Genomic DNA, 20,553 nt, shown 5'->3' on the forward strand with positions numbered 1-20,553 from the left:
CCTGCATCACCTTCACATAATTTTCTGCCACCCCTGATTTTTCATCCAGTACTACAGGCCCTTTGAGCTCCGTAAGATATACTGGCCATCTCTATACGTTTTCATTCAAACTCAGAAATCAAGCATTGCATCTGTAGTGCTCCTTCTGTCCATGAAGTCATACTACTGCTGACTAACCTCTATGGCTTCTCTTCTTAACTTCAACAACTGTTTCCCACATTTCTGTTATACTGTATGTTCATCATGTCATCCCTCTGTAGTTACTACAGCTCTGCAGATAATTGGTACCATTCATTTTCTCCTCCATTCCTCAAACATTCTCTCAATCTCCAGGATTGTGTTAAACAATTTTACTGCCCTCTCTCATAGACATCTCTATACCGATTTGGGTATGTCATCTGGACCAACTGCGTTTCCACTCTTTGTCATTTTCTGCACTTCCAGCCAGTCAATACAAGTCCTTTTCCAGCCTCACATACAGCTCACTTCATTCAACCATCCAGTCTCCTTGTCTTCTATCCTCTGTCCAGATGACACCTGTAGAATACCTTGTTGGTTGTTTCTCTCACCACTTCATCTGTACTTTTCCCATCATCTGGCAAGACTTCCCCTACACCCTTCCTGAAATCTTTGCAACATTCTTCTTCCTTCAGTTTTGGCAATTTAAGGCTTGATCTTCGTAATTTCTAAAGTCTAGACTACCCTCCAATACTGCATATCATTCTCCTGACACCACCTTGCAGCCTCCTATCTCCTTCTGATTGCACATTCTACATACAGTAAGATATAATCAATTTTTGTGCATCTTCCTCAATACAATACAATATATTGCTAGAATTATTCACTTGTCTGCCTTCACACACATATGAACTTATGAGACATCCCTTTCTTAATACATAGGGTTTAAAATGATGTTGGCCCACCCTTTGGAACTATAGCAGCTACCATCTGTCCTTCTGTATTCCAACCCTTAACGGTATACCTACCCAACACCGTCTCGTCACCTCTGATCCCTTCGGCTATATGCCAAATGAGGTTTGCTCAAGTTACCGCTCTCCTCTCATTGGGGGCACTCTACAGCTTCATTCAACTCACTCCAGGATTTCTCTTTCTCTTTTGACATGCAACATGTGGGGAATAAAGACTGACAAAATTCAAAATCACTCTTTTGACTCCCAGCCTCAAACTCACGATCCTGTCTTAAACTCTCTTCACCTCAACACAATTCACATGCCCTTCCTTCAAACCTCTGTCATTTCTTGTCTTATCTACACCATGGTTGGACAGCTTGAATTAATCTCCAATGCTCTTGGACTTGCTTGCCTTCCACCTGGTCTACTGCACACACAGCATGTCTACCTCCCTTCTCTCCAGCATATCAGCCAGCTCAGTCCCAGTTACCAGTTACTGTAGTTCCCTGCTCTCACCCCCACATACCTGCCTTTTCTTCTATCTCATTCACTCTTAACATGCCTCCCCCCTTTTCTCTTGTCTTTGGCACACAGTAGTCTGCCCTGTTGACCAACACAACAGGGGTGGTATGATATGCATGTTTGACTGGACAAAAACTTTATGATGGACGCTTTTCCTGAAAACAGCCCTCCCATTAATCAGAGTTTGGGACCAATGCTACAAATGCACTGGCTTGTGGCCCTCCTGTGGCTGTGCCAATAGAGGTACTGGTGTTTACAATAACAACTCAGCTTATAGCCAATGTCTTTTTGTGTAGGTGTGGGTCTGGATGTGTGTTGTTTTGTGTATATTTTCTAATCAGTTATTCATCACCCATCATTTAATATTTTAAAGAGAACAAGATTATTATGACACAAGAAACACACATCGACCACCATCATTGGTAAATGCTGCTTCACTTCCCAAAAGGCTGATGGCAAAATAATGACGATTTTGGCTAGTACTGATTTATCAGTGCACTCCTAGCAGCTAGTCAACATTCTTAGAAACAACAGCATAAAACTTATCTCAAACAACAAAGGCAACAAAATAAAACTTCAGTGATTGATGTGAAATGAGAAATATTTGTTGACACGTTGAACACAAACTTTTGAAGTTATTTAGCCGCAGTTACGCAACTAAATAAATGCAAAAAGTTATCTCTTCATTAAAAGGCAAAAACAAGTTTTATCTTTGACTGACTGGGTAATTTGTTAGGAATGAAAGGATGCCACATTGTTTGATGGAAATGAAAATTATCAACCTACAGATGGCTGAATTCAAAGACTCACTGAGAAATAAAGAGAAAAAATGATGCGGCAGGTTAGTTCATTTTGCTGGCGCGCTTCTAATGACATGGCGGATGCCGTCCTGGAGGATCTCCTTCCCGATCTGGACCAAGACATCAATGAGCTCCTGGAAAGCTCCTGGAAACATAGTCTCCCAGAGTTGTGCTACTGGAACACCACCGATATATAATGGCAGTCAGGGTGCCGTTGCCTAGTCTGTAGAGGTCTGTGTGTCCCTCCATGGATATACCTCAGTTACCAACCACCAAACTGATTATACTGCACGATGTTGCAGGCATGTCTCATGTGTCTAACATGTGGTCAGGGTGAACCTTTATTTCTATATATCTGTCTAACTATGTGTGTTCTTAGTATTTCAACACAGAAGGAAAAAAGAACAAATTTCACCAACAACTGATCAGGCAGTAGTTGATGCAGAACTGTTTAATCTGGAATATTTAGTAATTAAAATTTCTGTAGTTATCTGAAATCTTCTTTAAAAAGCGATTTTGGGTAACTCTCCAGCAAGCAAACTAGCAATGTTCTTATGGAAATGTGGCATTTGCTTTGTTTCCCACCATCTAATGAGCCAGTTAACATTCAGTTGTTCACCCTAATTGACTCCTGCACTAACCGGATGGAGGCACAGGACTTCAAATAATTGCTGTCTTTATGAGCCAATGTCTAATGAATTTAAGTGCCGTATTTAGCAGTTGACTGACTCTGAGTTGAAGTGATTGAATGAAAAAAATATGTTTTGCGTCTTTTACAAAATTGAATCGATAGTGGAAATGTAGTCTTTTGACGTTTTGAGGGAAGCCGTTAGCTCTGTAGCACTACTAATATTCAATGTTTCCTTGACAATATATAAATATACTGTGCAGTAGAAAGGCAATTTCACGAATCCAGAAAAGATCTATGCTCAGTAACGTGTGTTTATTTCAAGACTGAAGAGCTTAATTTGAATTGTTTTGAAGCTTTTGTTGACGTAACTGTGCTTTGATGACAGATAAGCATAAAATATGCACTATATCTTTGAACTGGTCCCATGATCTTTTTTTAAATTTCTTTTTTCAAAAGTTAAAGTGACTTTAGTGCAGAGAGTGAGAGCTAGCAGTGGCTTTCATGTGTGGAGTCATAAATAATACGCTTTAGAGTAATATGAAATTCCCTCAAGTACACATAATTAAAACATACAGTAAAAACTTGCTTACTTCCCGCCCTCTGGCCAGCCCACACAGGTGAAGCAGACATCTGAACAGTTCTGATGAATTTCACAAATATCTGTGCTGGGGCATCTGAAGGCAGCCCTGCACATTTGGCATTGCTGAGATGGTGAAATTTTGGATGAAGCTCTTTAAGCATATCAGTGCATCCCATAAAGGCTCAGCAGAATGTTTAGCACTAAGGTGCCGCTTATTCCTTGCCCGTATCAGCCTGTTCGAGATGGACAGCAGATTATTAGGTTATCTGCTTTGTCAGGCTGTGATCAGACAGCTTTCACCACTGATGTTATCATTTAGTTGTTAACCCTTCATAGTGTAAGGGGTTGAAATTTTCTGCATTTTCAGCCTAAAAGCATCAACCAGCACAAACACATCTGAATACTAGTAAAATCGTATTACTCTGCCAAGAAATGCTTATATGTATAAGAAAGTAGCTGCTTTTTGTTGAAAGTAAGGATAAATTACAGTCTCTCTCTTTTTAAATAGAGTAACTCTGTCTCTGGCTGCCCTTTTTTTTTTTTTTACCTCTTTAATGCTGTGGGAATTAAACTGACAGGCTAATAAGTCTAAAGGGTCTGCAACCAGGCTAGCACCTCTCCGAGACTTCATTTGGACACAGGGGTACTTTGAGCTGGTGGTTAACATCAGCTAGTGTGTTAATAATCTCACAGTGACAATAATGGCATGTCGATGGAAGTTGCTATATTGTTTAGCATGTGTTTGAATGCTACCTTTTTATACCAAATTCCCATTGAAACAAAAACAAAAATACGAAGCTAGTATGGCTATTTAGTTAGTTAGTTAGTACACTTTATGCAAAAGGCACATAGTAAAGTTTTAAAATTCAAACACTCCAGAGGTAAAGTAATAATAATGTCACGCCTTTGGGATTTAACAGTAGCACCCCCAGGCTTCTACCTTTCTACCTTTAAAACCTGGAGAGCAGCCAAATGGCTGGTAGGCTTTTAGCTAAGCTTTAGCTTCAGCCAAGTGGAAGCTAAATTGGCTAGTCATTCATATGTATATTAGGTTGTTACCTGGGAATTCTGGAGGGAGGGGAGTGGGGGTTTGAGTGGATTGAGGAATTTCCCTGCGAATCTTGTTGACTGTGCCGAGGATGGTGGTTTTCCGTCTAAGAAGTTTTTGCGCAAGTGAAAGTGATGTGAAAAAATTGTCCGTGGTAACATTTCTGCCCTTGTCTAGGAATGGTTCCATCAGCCTCATTACTACATTTTCAGAAAGTCTCTCCCCAGTGGGACAATTGGGGTCCTTGCCAAGATATGGGAAGACATTGCAAATGTACTTGGATTTTAGGTCGCAAGCCACCCAAAACTTGATCCCAAACTTGTCAGGTTTACTTGCAATATACTGCAGGAAACAGCACCGAGTCTTTGATGGGAAAAGCTGTTCATCAACGGTGATATGTAGACCACGGTTGTAGCACGTGATGCAGTTGGTGACAAATGATCCCCAGACACTGGAAATTGCAGCGAACTTATCAGTCTTTGCTCGATCACTGCGGGTGGACTTGTCATCAAAGCGTAGGTGTTGCATGATGTCTTGGAAGCGGTTTCATGCCATAGTTCCAATTATCTGTGGGTTTCCCAGGTTTGCTGACCAGCAGTCATTTAGAGATGGAACCCTGTTAACCCCCCGCAAGATGACAATTGCAATAAATGCCATTAGTTCAGGGAGGTCCATGAACCAATGAACATGCTCCATGCACCACTCAGCAGGCCATTTGTAAATATGTGTACAAATGGTTGGTTTTTTGTACTGTTTTTATCAATAAATCTCAGCAACAAAGGACATACACCCATGTGTGTTGATTTCTCCCTAAGATGGCAAACTGAAACACTCCAAGTTGGTGACTTTTGGAGATTTATTTCCCTGGATGATTGAGAATGCATCAAGATGAAACACAAAAGGAAGTTCACAGCTTTTAGCAGCTCGCCCACCCCCTCATCCACACACCCCCACTCCCCTCCCTCCAGAATTCCCAGGTAACAACCTAATATACATATGAATGACTAGCCAATTTAGCTTCCACTTGGCTGAAGCTAAAGCTTAGCTAAAAGCCTACCAGCCATTTGGCTGCTCTCTGTAGCCAGAAAGGTCACTTAGATGTTAAATCCTTGTTAAGACAAAACATTTACAGCTTAAACTGTAAGAAAGTTTACCCATATACAACTGTTCAAAGTAATGAGGCTGCTGTTTCAAAATAAGTGGGTTAATCTAGCAAATGTAGGTGTTCTGAGTAAAGTAGCTTGTTTTTTATGGTGCTAAACTGAATGTGTCTCAGCATTTGTAAGAGTGGCTGAAGCTGTGCGGAGTTGCAGTGGAAGCTGTAGTTTCTTGGCCATCCTGGAATGCCCACAGCTACGATGCTTTCAAGCACCTGTAAAGTCAACACCTTATGAAGTAGCCGTGGAGTCACTATTATCAGCTTCCTTGAGATATATTATGGGCTGTAGAAATTAGCTATCTATATAAAAATATATGGATATGTAAAAATAAATAAAAAAATAAAATTTCATTGACTGATCTAGTGGAAGCTGAAATCCAGAGGCATTCAGTCATAGAGACTGACTGTCAAAGGCAGTCCTCCCTCACCAAATTACTTACAAGACCTGTCCATGGTTCTGTGTCAGCACTGACCTCACACTGATCCAGTTTGACCCCTGGCCCACACATGGTGGTCTCTGGTGTCAGTGCTAGTGAGGAAGAGGTCAATGAGTCCCACCTTAATAGTCATCAGTTCAAACCATCTCCAGGGAACCACGAATAATCCCCTTCATTCATCTTACAGACAGCACATAACACAGATGGGATCCTAATGTCTTATTTTGCCATGAAACTCTTATGTGGACCATACTGCCAACATTAAGTGCTTTATAGTGCTAAACAAAGTTATTTTTAGTGTCTTATGTAAAGCTTGATAATGTGTTTATAGCCGTATCTATAAATTATTTCCCCAGCTGAACAATTGGACAATTATGATAATGCACTGGAGTCCACAGTGGCTTCTTAAATGTTTTGATTTGACTGAACAAACTGTCACAAATGCTAAAACAGGGAGGCAAGCAGCAGCTCATAAATTTGAGAAACGTGACATTTTCCATATAAATGACTTTAATGGTTTTGTAATCGCCAACAATTACCTTTATACCCATTTAACCAGTTTTTAAAAAGAGAATGTTACAAAAGCTTTAATGATTAAAATAAAAATATGTTGTGTTATCAAATTTCACTGTTAGATGTAAACATTTTGTTAATTACTGCAATTCCAACATACCATGTGATCTCAGCATTGCTACAAAGGAATAGAAACATATGGAAAGTTTAAGGTCCTCTTGGGTCTAGTTTTGATCACATTTACATAAAATGCCGTTGTTACTAAGTTATAAAACCCCTGCATGTAAAAAAATAAAAATAAAAAATTGTGTATTTATAGATTTCGTGCGATCTGTATGTAGATGTTAACGTCCATGTAATGACAGCGGATGCACTGAAAGAAAAACTAAGCCGTTTTTCTACACGACATCTCAGGCTGTTCATCATCTGTTTTATAAATGGGTCGCTCATTAAATGTGAAAATGTGCATGCTTTCAGAATGTACACGTACACTGGAGAGGGATGGCTTCTTTCATATACCTTTAATGATCAGGCACACTTGAGACCAAACTGAGCTGGTCTGACACCCCCTCTTTAATCTATGGATGAACCTTTGACTTTTAGAAAGTGTGCATTGGGACTCCCTGAAAACCTTTTCAGAGCACTTTTGTTCATGCACAATAGTTAATTTCATTCATTAAATCAAATTAAACATTAAAAATAATCAGATATCTTTTGTTTTTGCTAAATATTCCATTGAACTTGGAAATATTTGAAATATGTGGCATAAACAGAATCAAACATTCACGAATGTGAGATTTTATGATTAATGGATTAAGGTCTATAATGCTCTCTCAAGTGTGTCTTTGATTGCTTGGATTTTGATGAATAATACAGAATATATATTTGAGCCTTTGTGTCCAGTTTATATCAGCAAACCTTTGCAGCTACCAAGAGACTGCTGATAAAAGGAATGACTTCTGCCTTCAGTCTCTTAAGAACACTTTGCATGGGTTTAATGAATAATCAAGGACTACAGGTGATTTTTGCTTTGTGGAGGCACCTCACACGTTCAGTGTTAGAATTATGCTGCATGTATAATCAAGGACGCATGAGAGTTTTGATGCCATCAGAGGCATTTGCTGTGTCATTTAACTTCCTCCATCAGAATCAGAATCAGAATCAGAATACTTTATTGATCCCTGGGGGAAATTATTTTTTGTTACAGTGCTCCATTTTAAACCAACATTAAGACAAGACAGACAATACGCTAACTAAGAATAGTACAATATATACATATATATACATACATACATACATAAGTCACTTATAAATAAATATTTGGAAAAGAAACATGTGTAGCTGTAGCAGCAAACAGTGTGTTAAGTGGATGCGTTGTACAGGGAGATGGCCACAGGCAGGAATGATTTCCTGTGTCGTTCAGTGGTGCTTTTCGGTAATCTCAGTCTCTCACTGAACGAGCTCCTGTGACTGACCAACATGTCATGGAGTGGGTGGGAGGTGTTATCCAACATTGTCTTTATCTTGGACAGCATCCGCCTCTCCGACACCACCTTGAGGGAGTCCAGCTCCATCCCCACAACATTGCTGGCCTTACGGATCAGTTTATTAAGTCTGTTGGCATCTGCGACCCTCAGCCTGCTCCCCCAGCATGCAACAGCATAGAGGATCGCACTGGCCACCACAGACTCATAGAAAATCCTCAGCATTTTCTGGCAGATGTTGAAGGACCTCAGTCGCCTCAAAAAATAGAGACGACTCTGGCCCTTCCTGTAAAGTGCTGTGGTGTTTTTAGCCCAGTCCAGTTTATTGTCAATGTGTACTCCAAGGTATTTATAGTCCTCCACAATGTCAACACTGACCCCCTGGATTGAAACAGGGGTCAAGTGTTTCCTGGTCTTCCTGAAGTCCACGATCAGTTCCTTGGTCTTTGCCACGTTGAGCTGCAGATGATTCTGCTCACACCACGTGACAAAGGAGTCGACCACAGCCCGATACTCTGTCTCATCATCCCTGCTGATGCATCCAACCACCGCAGAGTCATCAGAAAACTTCTGAAGATGGCAGGTCTCTGTGCAGTGGCTGAAGTCTGTGGTGTAGAGGGTGAAGAGGAAGGGGGAGAGGACAGTCCCCTGTGGTGCCCCTGTGTTGCTAATCACCTTGTCAGACACACACTGTGGGAGACGTACATATTGTGGTCTTCCTGTCAGGTAATCAACAATCCAGGACACCAGAGAAGCATCCACCTGCATCGCTGCTAACTTATCACCCAGGAGGGTCAGCCTGATGGTGTTGAAAGCACTGGAAAAGTCAAAAAACATGACCCTCACAGTGCTCGCCGGCTGGTCCAGATGGGTGTAGACACGATTGAGCAGGTAGATGATGGCGTCCTCTGTTCCGAGACGAGGTTGATAAGCGAACTGAAGGGGATCCAGATGTGGTCTTACTATGGGTCGCAGCTGGTCCAGGATGAGCCTTTCCAGGGTCTTCATGATGTGGGAGGTCAGTGCCACGGGCCTGTAATCCTGGGGGCCACTGGGACGAGGCGTCTTTGGTACAGGGACGAGGCATGATGTCTTCCACATCACCGGGACCCTCTGCAGACTCAGACTCAGCATAAACAGTTTATGAAAGACTCCACACAGCTGGGGGGCACAGGCCTTGAGGACAAGGGGACTCACTCCGTCTGGTCCAGCAGACTTGCCTGAGTGAAGTCTCCTCATTTGCATCTCAACCTGGTATTGAGTGAAGGTGATGGGTGGGGGAGGGGTGTCAGGAATCTCACAGGAGGCAACATGTGAAGAGAGAGGCTGGCACAGTGGTGTGGCTCTGGATTCCAGGCTGACTGCAGGTGAGGTTGTGGGGGTGGGAGCAGACACTGTGGTGTCGAATCTATTGAAAAACAGATTCAACTCGTCGGCTCTATTCTCACCTCCCTCAGCTCCCCTGCTGTTGGTTGGCCTGAATCCAGTGATGGTCTTCATGCTGTTGTCTTTTTCTGAAAAAAAGTCAATAAATAAATTTAGATTTATGTATTTCTCCATTAGATCCACACAGTGTGTCTTTTTTTGTCTTTGTTATTGCACTGGAGTGCAGTAGAGATTAATGGCTCTGTGTGCATGTAGGATCTGTGTATAGGCTGAGTCATTGCAGAGGAGTGCGGACTGGCTGATGGAACATTTGTTCAGACATAAGTGCTGATTTTAAACGTAGCAAGAAGGGTTTCTGAATGCAATCAGTGCTGCTTTGTAATTTTTGTGTGGAGACCTGAATTAATTGGAGTGTGGGCAGGCCATAAGAATTTTGGGTTTGTACAGTATTGTGTGAGATTATTATAAATATTAGTCTTCTGCTACTTTAGGTAATGTAATGACTACTTAGTGCACAAGTTTTCTTAGTAGTTAATATTACCAAATTAGCAAGTCATTGTTTCAATTAAATATGAATGACAATACCTACAATGTATTTTGGTACCTTGTGAGAACTTTTTTCTGCATTATTTCAGTTTTGTATATTGGCATAATGGGAGCTATTCACAAAAAAGCAGAGCACATAAATTACGCGACTAATTCAGTGATCGAACCACAGTACTGAATTTATTACAGTTCAGTAGGTCATAGCTGTGGGTGTTGAATGATTTTAACCTACTAGTGGTGGTAGAAGAAAAGCAAGATGATTAATAGTTGGTACGCTTCATCCTCTGGGGTGCTCGTACCAGTCCATCCACTGGCTAAATTTAGTTTGCGCAAATTGAAATGCTGACTTTAGCATCATTAAAGGTAGATTTGTGTAGCAATGCAATACTATCTTTAAAATTGTAAAAGTTGCATCAGTGATTTCTGAAGTTATCTCTTTCTACTCAAAAGTGACTTAAAAGACTAGCAAGAAGGAAAAGGCAAAACATGTTTCAGTCTGCCAATACTTCTTGATAAGCGATGAGTCCAAACAAGACTGAAGCAGATTAATCAATAAGTACTTAGCACCAGTGGGCCTTTTAATGGGCCCTGCTTATATAAGATCCTTCTCTAAGTATCCTGTCTGTACCAACAGCAGGTTTTCTTTGTGGCTTTACAGTAAGAGACTTTTTGAAGATTTTTTGAAGTACTAGGCAATGAAAGATTCTCCTGCTGGGAGAATTGTATCTGTTGTAGTCACTGTATGTATCAGAGAGTGTTTGCACTGGGTAAAATAACATCGTGTAAATGTCAGTTAATTTATTGTGGTTTTCAATTTGTTTTCTTGGCGTTTGTACATATTTAGAAAAGGGTAGCTTGATTGTCAGTCGTTTTCTAAGAATATTACTTTTGTATGAATATTTCATAATTTTTCCAGCTATAGACTTGTTTATTGTTTGAAATTATGTTGTCTGAACAGCTCATAAGTATCAAGTGTATAACTTGATAAATTGAAACAATAAGTTATTACTTAAGAGAACTACTACATGCTCTAAGGCAACATAAACCTACAGTTTCTGACAGGTGTTTAACACCCACGTTTGTTTTTGTCTCATTAAGACGAATGTGATCAGTGAGAACACAATAGCGCACAGTGCCTAGTTAATTTGAAGGCTTCTGGAGGTTTCTGCAATTATGGTTTCAATACATGCCATTGCGTTGCTGATCTTGGTGACACTTTTTTTTTTCAAGCACACCGTTGCACTTGGGCACCGGGTCTAGGAAAGTTCAGTATGATGTGCACTCAAAAACCACATTTGAATGTTCAGTGGCAAGTGTTAGTTTTTCTGTTGCACAGTCTAAAAGTTGCCACTTGAAGTATTGAATGTTTTCTGTTCTGCCTTTTCAGCTGTCGTGTGATTTGGTAAAGGATGATGGTGTTCGTTTTATATATCATGTTGGTTCATGAAAGGAACGAACTAACGAGCGATTTGTTTGATTTTCACTCTTGTTAGTAAAGGGAAACTGTTTCATCTATCAAACATTTTTTAATTCCTTTGTGAGCACTTTCGAATCTGGAAGAACAGACAATCAACTCCTTTCTCTAGTCTCCAATCTTGTTTGGAGCACAGGGAGAGAAATTTTGTTTTGGCGGCACAACAAACCCATACAGTATGATTTTCTTCAATCAGGCAACAGTGCAAAGCTTACCCCTGGTGGGTAAGCATAAAGCCTTCAGTTCCCATTTCTAAGCCAAATGTATTTGCTCCCTGTGCTAAGTTTTCCTCTCATTCAGCTTCCTCTCAACTGTATCTCTACTGCTGACTACTGACATATTTTTATTACTTTAAGTATATAAGATTCTCTTGCTCTTACATTTTATCCACCCGGATGTCCCTCTATATATGCATCAGTGGGGCTGGTTCCATTGCTGACCCACAGGACATTTGGTCAAAACTAATCGGACAGTTAAATCCAATCCATTCAAAAGCGAGGCTAAAGATTAGGGAAATTCCATTAGCATATGGTTAGGGGTGACTGCATTTCAGTCCTGTTTGAACTTCAAATGTCATCTCACTACCAATTACATTCTAAATTGCAATTTACCTCAGTTAATTACCTTAATTAATATTCAATGGAACAGCAAAGAGACTCCTACTTGATTTGTTCCAGTTTTAATTTAACATATCACGGCTGATAATCTGGCCATATACGGTATGAATCTCCTTCACTGGCCACTTGAGCCGCTTTTGATGTTAACGTATTGAGTAAAAATTTGACTTCAACAAAAGGAGGGAAAACTTATAACATTTTTTTCTTCATATATTTTGGGTTAACTGCAGTGACTCACCGTGATAATAAGATCAAAGGAACCCTTGTGCTTAAAAGCCATTATTATGAAGCTCTGAACACACTGATCTATGCATTTAAAACTCTAAGTCCTTTTTACTACTTTACTAATCTGAGTCTGTGATCATCAGGGTTAGCAAAGATCTTTTTGAGAGATTTGGACAAGAATTTGAAGCAAAATAAAAACACAACAGCAAAACAAATGTACTGAATATTATGCTGTGCTGGCATCTGTAAAAAGAGGTTCTGCCAGAGCAGCTGGGTTTTTGTGCAGCCTTTTGACATCACTAGTCAGTTTAGAACCTTGGCAGTTTGCGAGCAGTTGTCCTTTTTCAAAATTACCCCATATGAGTTGTTCATCCATTTCATCATTCCCAGTTGTTGTTTTTGTCAGCTCTCTGGGCACAAGTGTGTTTTTGTCATTCTCCTTGCTCCGTTAGGTCAAACGACTAACATGCACCATTTTCTTGTCCTTGCCTTTATTCTTTCGATCTACATTGTTGCTGTATAGGTGATAGAAAGTGTTATAGGTGTGCTGCAATTTAAAAATTAAGCTGTTGAACAATGATGTGTAGCTAGGCTAAAAAAGTATATAGCATTCTAAATCAGCAGTAAAATTGTCATGATCCTGGGTCCTTTTGACCCAGCGTTTTGTGTTTTCTCTTCGCGATTTTGGTTCTGTTCTTCCTCTGGTTAGTGTTTACTCTGTTCTGCCCGTGTGTTCCTGTATCTAGTCCGCGTTTCTTAGTTTGTGTCCTTTCATGTGTAAGTTCCTGTTTTATTGAGAAGGTCTGTGTCTTATGTGAGTGTTTTCAGTTGCCTCCCTAGTCTCGTCATGTTAATTACTCCCAGCTGTGTCCCCGCCTGTATGTAATCCCCCTGTGTTCTCTGAGTGTATTTAAGTTGTGTCTTCTGTCATAGTAGTTGCTGGTTCGTCTGTGTTGTTTCCCCTTGGTCTCCCTGCGTCTTCCCGTATGTATTTCTCCGGACCTCCCTGCATCCTCATTCTGGTTGTCTTCTTAGTTTACCCAGTTTAGGTCTCCAGTTTCATGTTTTGTCGCCACCGCTGTTTGTACTTACCCACCACTGTAAATAAACACTCACCTGCACCAGAGCTGCTGCCTTTTTGGTCCTTTCCTACAATCCCACACGGCTTGCCTCGGCAATCCGTGACAAAAATTTAATGTGAGTATAAACAGTCACTGTTTCTTTGTGTCACCCTGTGACCAACTGGAAATCTGTTCACTAACCCACAACACATCCAGTATCACCTGTCAGCTTCAGTCCCCCTATATCTTGGTTTGGGCAACTTATGTTGATCCAATATAAAATAACTGACCCATGCAATGGTTGTGACATGTCTGCTGTGGTTTCCCAATACTGGTCTCTTCATAATATCCTTCATATGTCTGTGTGACATTCTTTTAAAAAACCATTGTTGATAAAATAGTAGTTATCTGATTAAAATGTATCTGATTAGGCTCCCTTTTTTCTGGTTGGTCTTCATCCTGATGTGTTACCTGGCTAAGATAATTAAATACTTCTAAGATAATTTTCTCCTGCCGTTTTATAATAAAGCATGATTTTGAGAATTATGACTGTAACTAAACTGGATATGGTGAGTCACCATATCCAGTCAAGTAGAAATAAGTAGAAATAAGTCACCATTGGTGACTTATTTCTACTTATTCCTGAGTTATCAGTGATTAGGTAATTGCTGTCCCATCACAAAATGTCTTTAATGTGGCAAAAATAAGAAAAGTAATTATACATCTAATAATCCCATGTGCCATTCAGACTTTAAATCATATGTTGGAAGTAATTTGGTAAAATTGTTCTGTCAAGAACAAGATTTTTTTCTTATGCTAATTTAAATTGAAATTAAACAGGTTTTTGGACATTTGAAAATGAAACATTTCAGTTGGTGTGTAGCTTTATTGTAATGCAAATTTCTGAAATTTTGGGGGAAAATGATGTGTGAAAAAGAGTTTTACCACAACTACAACAAATGGACTGCATCACGGTTACAAAATGAGGAATGACAGATTGTTTTTGAAAAAGAAGTTTGGATATTTTTCTACAGAAACAAACCCACGTGTAAAAGGATGTGTGGATGTTAATAAAATAGGTCGAAGTGCCTTTAACTTCTCATTTGGGACTGACATGCTGTTTACTTTCACCTAGTGCACCCATTTTATATACTGGAATATACACTCCATTCATTACATTTCATTTCATTCTTTAGGTACACCTTGCCAGTACAGGGTTTGACCACCTTTTGCTTTCAGAACGGTCTTAATTCTTCATGTCATAAGCTCAACAATGTAATGGAAACATTCCTCAGAGATTTCATTCATGATAGTGTCAAACAGTTGCAAATTTCCTATTCCATCCCAAAGGTGCTCTACTGGATTGAGATCTGGTTACTATGGAAGCCATATGAGCACAGCAAACTCACTGCCATACTCAAGCAACCAAAAAAGAAACCTGAATCTTGTCGGAATGGTTGTCATCCTGCCATCAGAAGCTGGATATACTTTGGTCCAAAACATGAACAATGATGAGCAATACTTGAGTGGGCTGCAATATTTAAACAGTTCTTAGTTGGTAGGGGCTGGTGTAACTTTACCATATGTTGCAGAAATTGAGAATCATCAGATCAGGCAGCATTTTTCCAGCCCTCTTGCCTAATTGTGGTGAGGCCATGTTAATTGTAGCCTCAGTTTCCTGTTTTTAGCTGACAGGAGTAGGATACTTGTGTGGTCTTTTGCTGCTGCGTCCACCTGCTTGAAGGTTTCAAGTGTTGTGCGTTCTGAAATCCTCATCTGCATACCTTCAGTGTAATATGTAGTTATGGGACTTGCCATTGCCTTCCTATCAGCTTGAAGTAGTCTGGCCATTTGGTGTCGTTCTCTTCTGTGATCTCTGCCATTAACAAGGTATTTTTGCTGAAAAAAACTTCTGCTCACTAGATATTTTTTCTTTTTCAGACCGTTTACTGTAAATTGTACAGACAGTTGTGTGGGTAAATCCCACTAAAATACTTGGACCAACCTGCCATAATTGATTCCCTTTATTCCCCATTCTGATTCTGACCTTCGATGCTGATGTTTGAACTTCAGCAGTGGTTCAGTGGTATTCGCACTGACCAGTTAGACAAGTATACCTAATAAAGTGGACAGTGAATGTACAATGAAATGTATAAACTAAAATTAAGAAATATAAAGCTCAGATGTCAACGTGTATCAACTTTTTTTTTTTAAATTAAGCATGCAATAAGAAAATGTTACTACGAGAAGCCTTCTTTATTTTATTTATTTTTTGATTGAGAAAGTGATGGATAGCTGCAATATGTGTATTACCTAATCTTATATTTTGGGAGAGATCTTATTTTATGTTATGTAGATATGAAATATATTGGTGCCCAATTTACTGTGAAGCTACATTAACTTTGTAATTAACTAATTAACATTTGTATAGCAACCCTGAACAGTAACAGTAACTGGCCAAAAGTAATTAATTACTGCAAGGCCTTTAAAAAACGCCAATGTCGCCAGGTGTTTCATCAGATTTGAGGTGTTGCCTCCTTTGCACAGTATCAGCTTAAAGCACTTGTTGCAGGCTGCTGAGTTTCCATCTTTTGCTGTGAAGTACAGCCAGACTTTTGACCGCTTCGCCTTGGGCGTTTTTAATCTGTAGCTCTGCTCTAAAAGAACGTACGTACCTGGGCCCGCCTACTACGCTTGCAAAGGTAAAATGATCGGCTGGAATCCAAAGTGTATGGCATCTCAGGGAAAAAAAGCACCGAAATAAAGCACCGAAATTTGCGCTGCTTTTCGGTCTGGTTACTACCGTTTATGTCAGAACCGGTGCCATCATGGCACCGGATACCGGTACCCATCCCTAGTGCTGATCTGCTACTCTGAGTTCATCTCTGTTCTTTTAAGCTTGTTTAATTGGTAGAGAAGGATTTGATATTGCCACATTCTTAAACTAACTTCATAAAAATGCTTAATATAAGTGGTAGCACTTGTCTCACTCATGTGTTAATGTCATGGTTTATGCTCTTATGTGGCTAAAGGCCCAAGTTCTTATCATGGAAGTCATACAACTGTAAATACTAATAAAATATAACACATTCAAAGTAAAGAGCGACATTAGAAATATCAAGGGCAAACACAAGACACAAAGAATGAGGGGACACTGGCACGCAGTCGTCTGTTTAATAAGAAGACCATAAGGAGAGGATTCTAGCACCACGGACAGATCCTGTGAGCAAATACATCACATTTCTACACTTGTGTGCTGAGATGACAGTTAAAATCCAAGATGATCTCATGTCTGATCCTACTATAGTTCCACACAGCAAAGCACCTTTAAATCACATTTTCTAAATGACAGAAAAAGAGAAAGCAGTGCTCAAGAGACTGAAACCAAAAGGCCTTTCACAAGAGAAAAAGAGAAAGTTTGCATACAGTGCTGCTGTTTCCACTTCAAATTTTTAGTTGTTTTTAAATGATGTGAATACAATAATGGCTTGCTATCATCTTTATAAGTTGATATGGCAGTGAGTTTTTTACTGAGCAGCTACAGAGCTACACCGTGATTTGCTGTCATGTTTATGCCCGTGATGATTAACCCCAAGTTTGAGATTCACTCTTTTTTTTCCTTCCATCTCCTGTAGAAAATATCTGTTTAGCTTTGTTCACTCTAATCTCTGTATGTGTGCTGTTTGGTGCCAAGCAAGTAATGTACACGCAGTGTTTAGAGCTGTTTTAGTGAAAAAGGGCCGCCTGCTGTGGCTGAAAAATTACACTGCGAGTCTGGTGAGAGAGAACTATAACAAGAACGTTGTGAGCTGGATAGCTAAACAATGAGCTGAAACCTGATATAAAGCCTTGTGAAGCTGAGCTGTGCCACAACCTTTTTAATAGTTTTTTTTTATTGTAATTATGACACTTTTTTTTTCTTTTCTAATATCGATTAGAAGTGTGTTACTTTACTAATTATCTAGTGCTTGAACTGCATTCATTAATTAGGTTTTACTAAATAGTTGGCGGTTGATTTTAAAAATGTTCTAATTGCTTAACCATTTAAATGAACCATTTCTATGTGACCAACACCCTCAGTAAAGTCTAGGTTTTCCATAATACCAGCAAAACAGTAAGAAAGATGACTTTGACTCTTTCATATTGTACAGATTAAATTTGACCAATGTTGACATTTGATGGCAGTAAAATACCCCAAGATGGATTTTAGATCCACCAGTGTCAATCAAATTGAGGAAAATTGTCTTTTTTTTAGAGATTCTGAAACTTTATAATGTCGTGTCTTTGGGTTTCTTTTTCTTTGTTTGTTTTTATGGGATATTGGCGAGTTGAAGCGGGACTAACTGTATTCCCACCACATTTCCCAGGGTTCATGTAAAGCCAGGTCTCTGCTACTCTTTGAACCAGTAAACAAATAAAAAAGCATAAGAGTCATCATATATGGTGTATATAATGACCCGAGGTAATACAGAGGCCGGAGGCTGCCTTACTGTGAACATGAGATCTGTAATAGGGTAGTGCAATGGTGCTCAGCACTGTTGCATTGTGGTTCTTAGGTTCTTGCGCTATTCCAACATTCTAAATAGGTTTGTAGCTCAAAATTCAGGCACTCACTGTGAGGGAATTCTTAGCCTGGGTCAAAATAGACCCGAACAATATTGTGAAACCATGAAATATGAACCGTGTATAAGGGTTAAATCTTCTGTTATCACATGATTTTGACTCAACAGAATTTAATGACAGAATGGCTTATGCTAAGGCTTTCATCTGGAGAAAGAAATGAGGAATGAACTTGGAGGTGAATTTTTGTGTTCAGTACTAAAACTGTGGCCTAAAGATAAAAGGAGCTTTCACTATTTTTTTCACGCTTCTCCTTTAATCGTTTCACAAAAATATGTCATGACAGTTTGTTTGAAAAATTAATGAGACAGAGTTGAACTTGCATCAAACTTTGATCCTTTTTTTTCATTCCATTCATACAGTAGGTTATTCATTTATGTATTTCTGGGCAAGCTAATCTACAGACCACTCTGTAATGCATACATACCTTAAACGTCATTAGACAACCATATTTGTTTCTTTACAGTTAGCGAATGTAAAAACCCCACCTTATATAAAGGCATTTTATAGTATGTGTCCTGTCTTTATATTGGTTCTTGCCCCTGTTTTTTTATTTTTGTTTCTGGGAGAGGTGGGAAGGAGAGGAGGGAAGGAGAGGAGGGTGTGTGGGTGGTGACATTATCTCTCATACATCTAAGCGTTGTCACCATTATTGCAAACTATCTACTGTTCAATGTCACTGGGCAAATTTCCACACTCTGCAATCCAGACTGATCGAGCTGCCAGCACACTCTCCTATTTGAAACAAGAATTTGGCCCAAGAACTGCCAACACATTTATTTGTGTTTTTTGCCCTTGGATTCAATGAATATCCAAGCCATGTGTTCAGCTACTGTGGATGGCTGGCAACAGTGAGACAGTGGCTGGACAGTAGCCTTCCATCAAAAGGACAATTCTCAGTGTCAAGTATGCTGACTTAACTATGTCAAGGTGTCTAGCATGTGATAGGAACAGGAGAGCGCTGTGATGATGGGATCCTTTGGCTTAGAAACTGCTGGTTTAAAGCGGAAGTGACAGACGAGAGGGACACGCTCTACCAAGCAAGACAAAATTGAATCCCGTCTCGCTTAGTGCCTCTGAAATGATGCATCCCTTGCGCTTCTGTCTGAAATTGTTTATTATCTGCCCCTGTTTGCCTTTCACATATTACATAGAGGCATTAACATTTCCATGCTTCGATTTTTCATCAGGGAGACTACAGAGGCATGAGTACGTGAACAAACTATTTTGTGGGGAAAATATGTGGACTTAGTGTGTCTGTAATTATAACTGTTGTTTTTTTTCTTAATAACTAACTCTTCTAACTAACCAATCAACAACTGTTTGGCTGAGCAAGTCCAGATCTTCTTTGTTTAGCAGAGAAACTAAACAAAAGGCATCTGTTATACCTGGTTACAATCTGTCTTAGTATACACTCACTGGAGCCTTTTGTAGATGCACCTGTTTAATTGCTCATTAATGCAAATCAGCCAATCATGTGGTAACAACTCAACTCATTTAGTCATGTAGACATGGTGAAGACAACCTGGCAACCAGTTCAAACCACGCAGAATAGGAACAAAAGGTAATTTAAATTACTTTAAATTGATCTTTTTCTTTGGCTAAATGAGCTGGTCTGAGTATATTAAAATCTGCTTATCTACTTGGATTTTCACACACTAACATCTCTAGAGTTTAAAGAAAATGATCTTGCAAAGAAATAATATCCATTGACCAGCAAAATTAGTTACCAGAAAATTGGAAAACTGTGGTCTTGTTTGATAAGTGGGGTGTTAACCATACGGTGTTCAGTGTAGTTTGTTGTTGTTTTGGTTTAAGAACTCAGATTGTTTTATGTGTGTATTGTATATGTGTGTACACTTGTATATAGTTAAACATGTATGGATTATATAATGTCAAATTCTGAATATTGATTTGTAAATAATGGAATTTGAAATAAGGGAGTAGGCAAAGAAAAAAGTATCAACTTTATCCTTCTCCTTTTTGAGCATAAACATTGTGTTGACATAGAGATATTCATGAAAGCATGATTTTTCTCTTTTCTCTTTATTTATTTGTTATTTTAGTTATATTTACATATTCAAAATAAACTATCCTATCTACAAATCTCAATTCAGCTGTGAATTGGGTCAAAATTTGGCATGACAGCATGCCAGTTTTTCCAACCCTTTATTAATAGTTCAGGTTTCTGGTGTGGGGCGATGGTGAGAGGTACACTTTCTTTGCCCTGTTTCTGCTCCTTAGTACCAGCTCTACCTGATACTGTTGCAAACCATATTCCTCCCTTTATGACCAGAGTGTACTTATGATGTGCCATGTTGCAAAGCTCAAATCGTGTCAAACTGGTTTCTTGAATATGGCAGTCAGCTTGCTGTAGTTAAATTGGCTCCACAGTCACCAGATCTCAATTCAATAGAGCAGTTTTGAGATGAAATGGTGATGAAATGGGAACTGAAATTATGCATATGTTTAATAATTAAATACATTAAAAGTTAAAAGAGAAAAACAGCAAAATATTTAAAGCATTTTAGGATTAGCC

The sequence above is a fragment of the Maylandia zebra genome, linkage group LG14, assembly GCF_041146795.1.
Source record: "Maylandia zebra isolate NMK-2024a linkage group LG14, Mzebra_GT3a, whole genome shotgun sequence".
In the NCBI taxonomy this organism is placed as follows: Eukaryota; Metazoa; Chordata; class Actinopteri; order Cichliformes; family Cichlidae; genus Maylandia; species Maylandia zebra.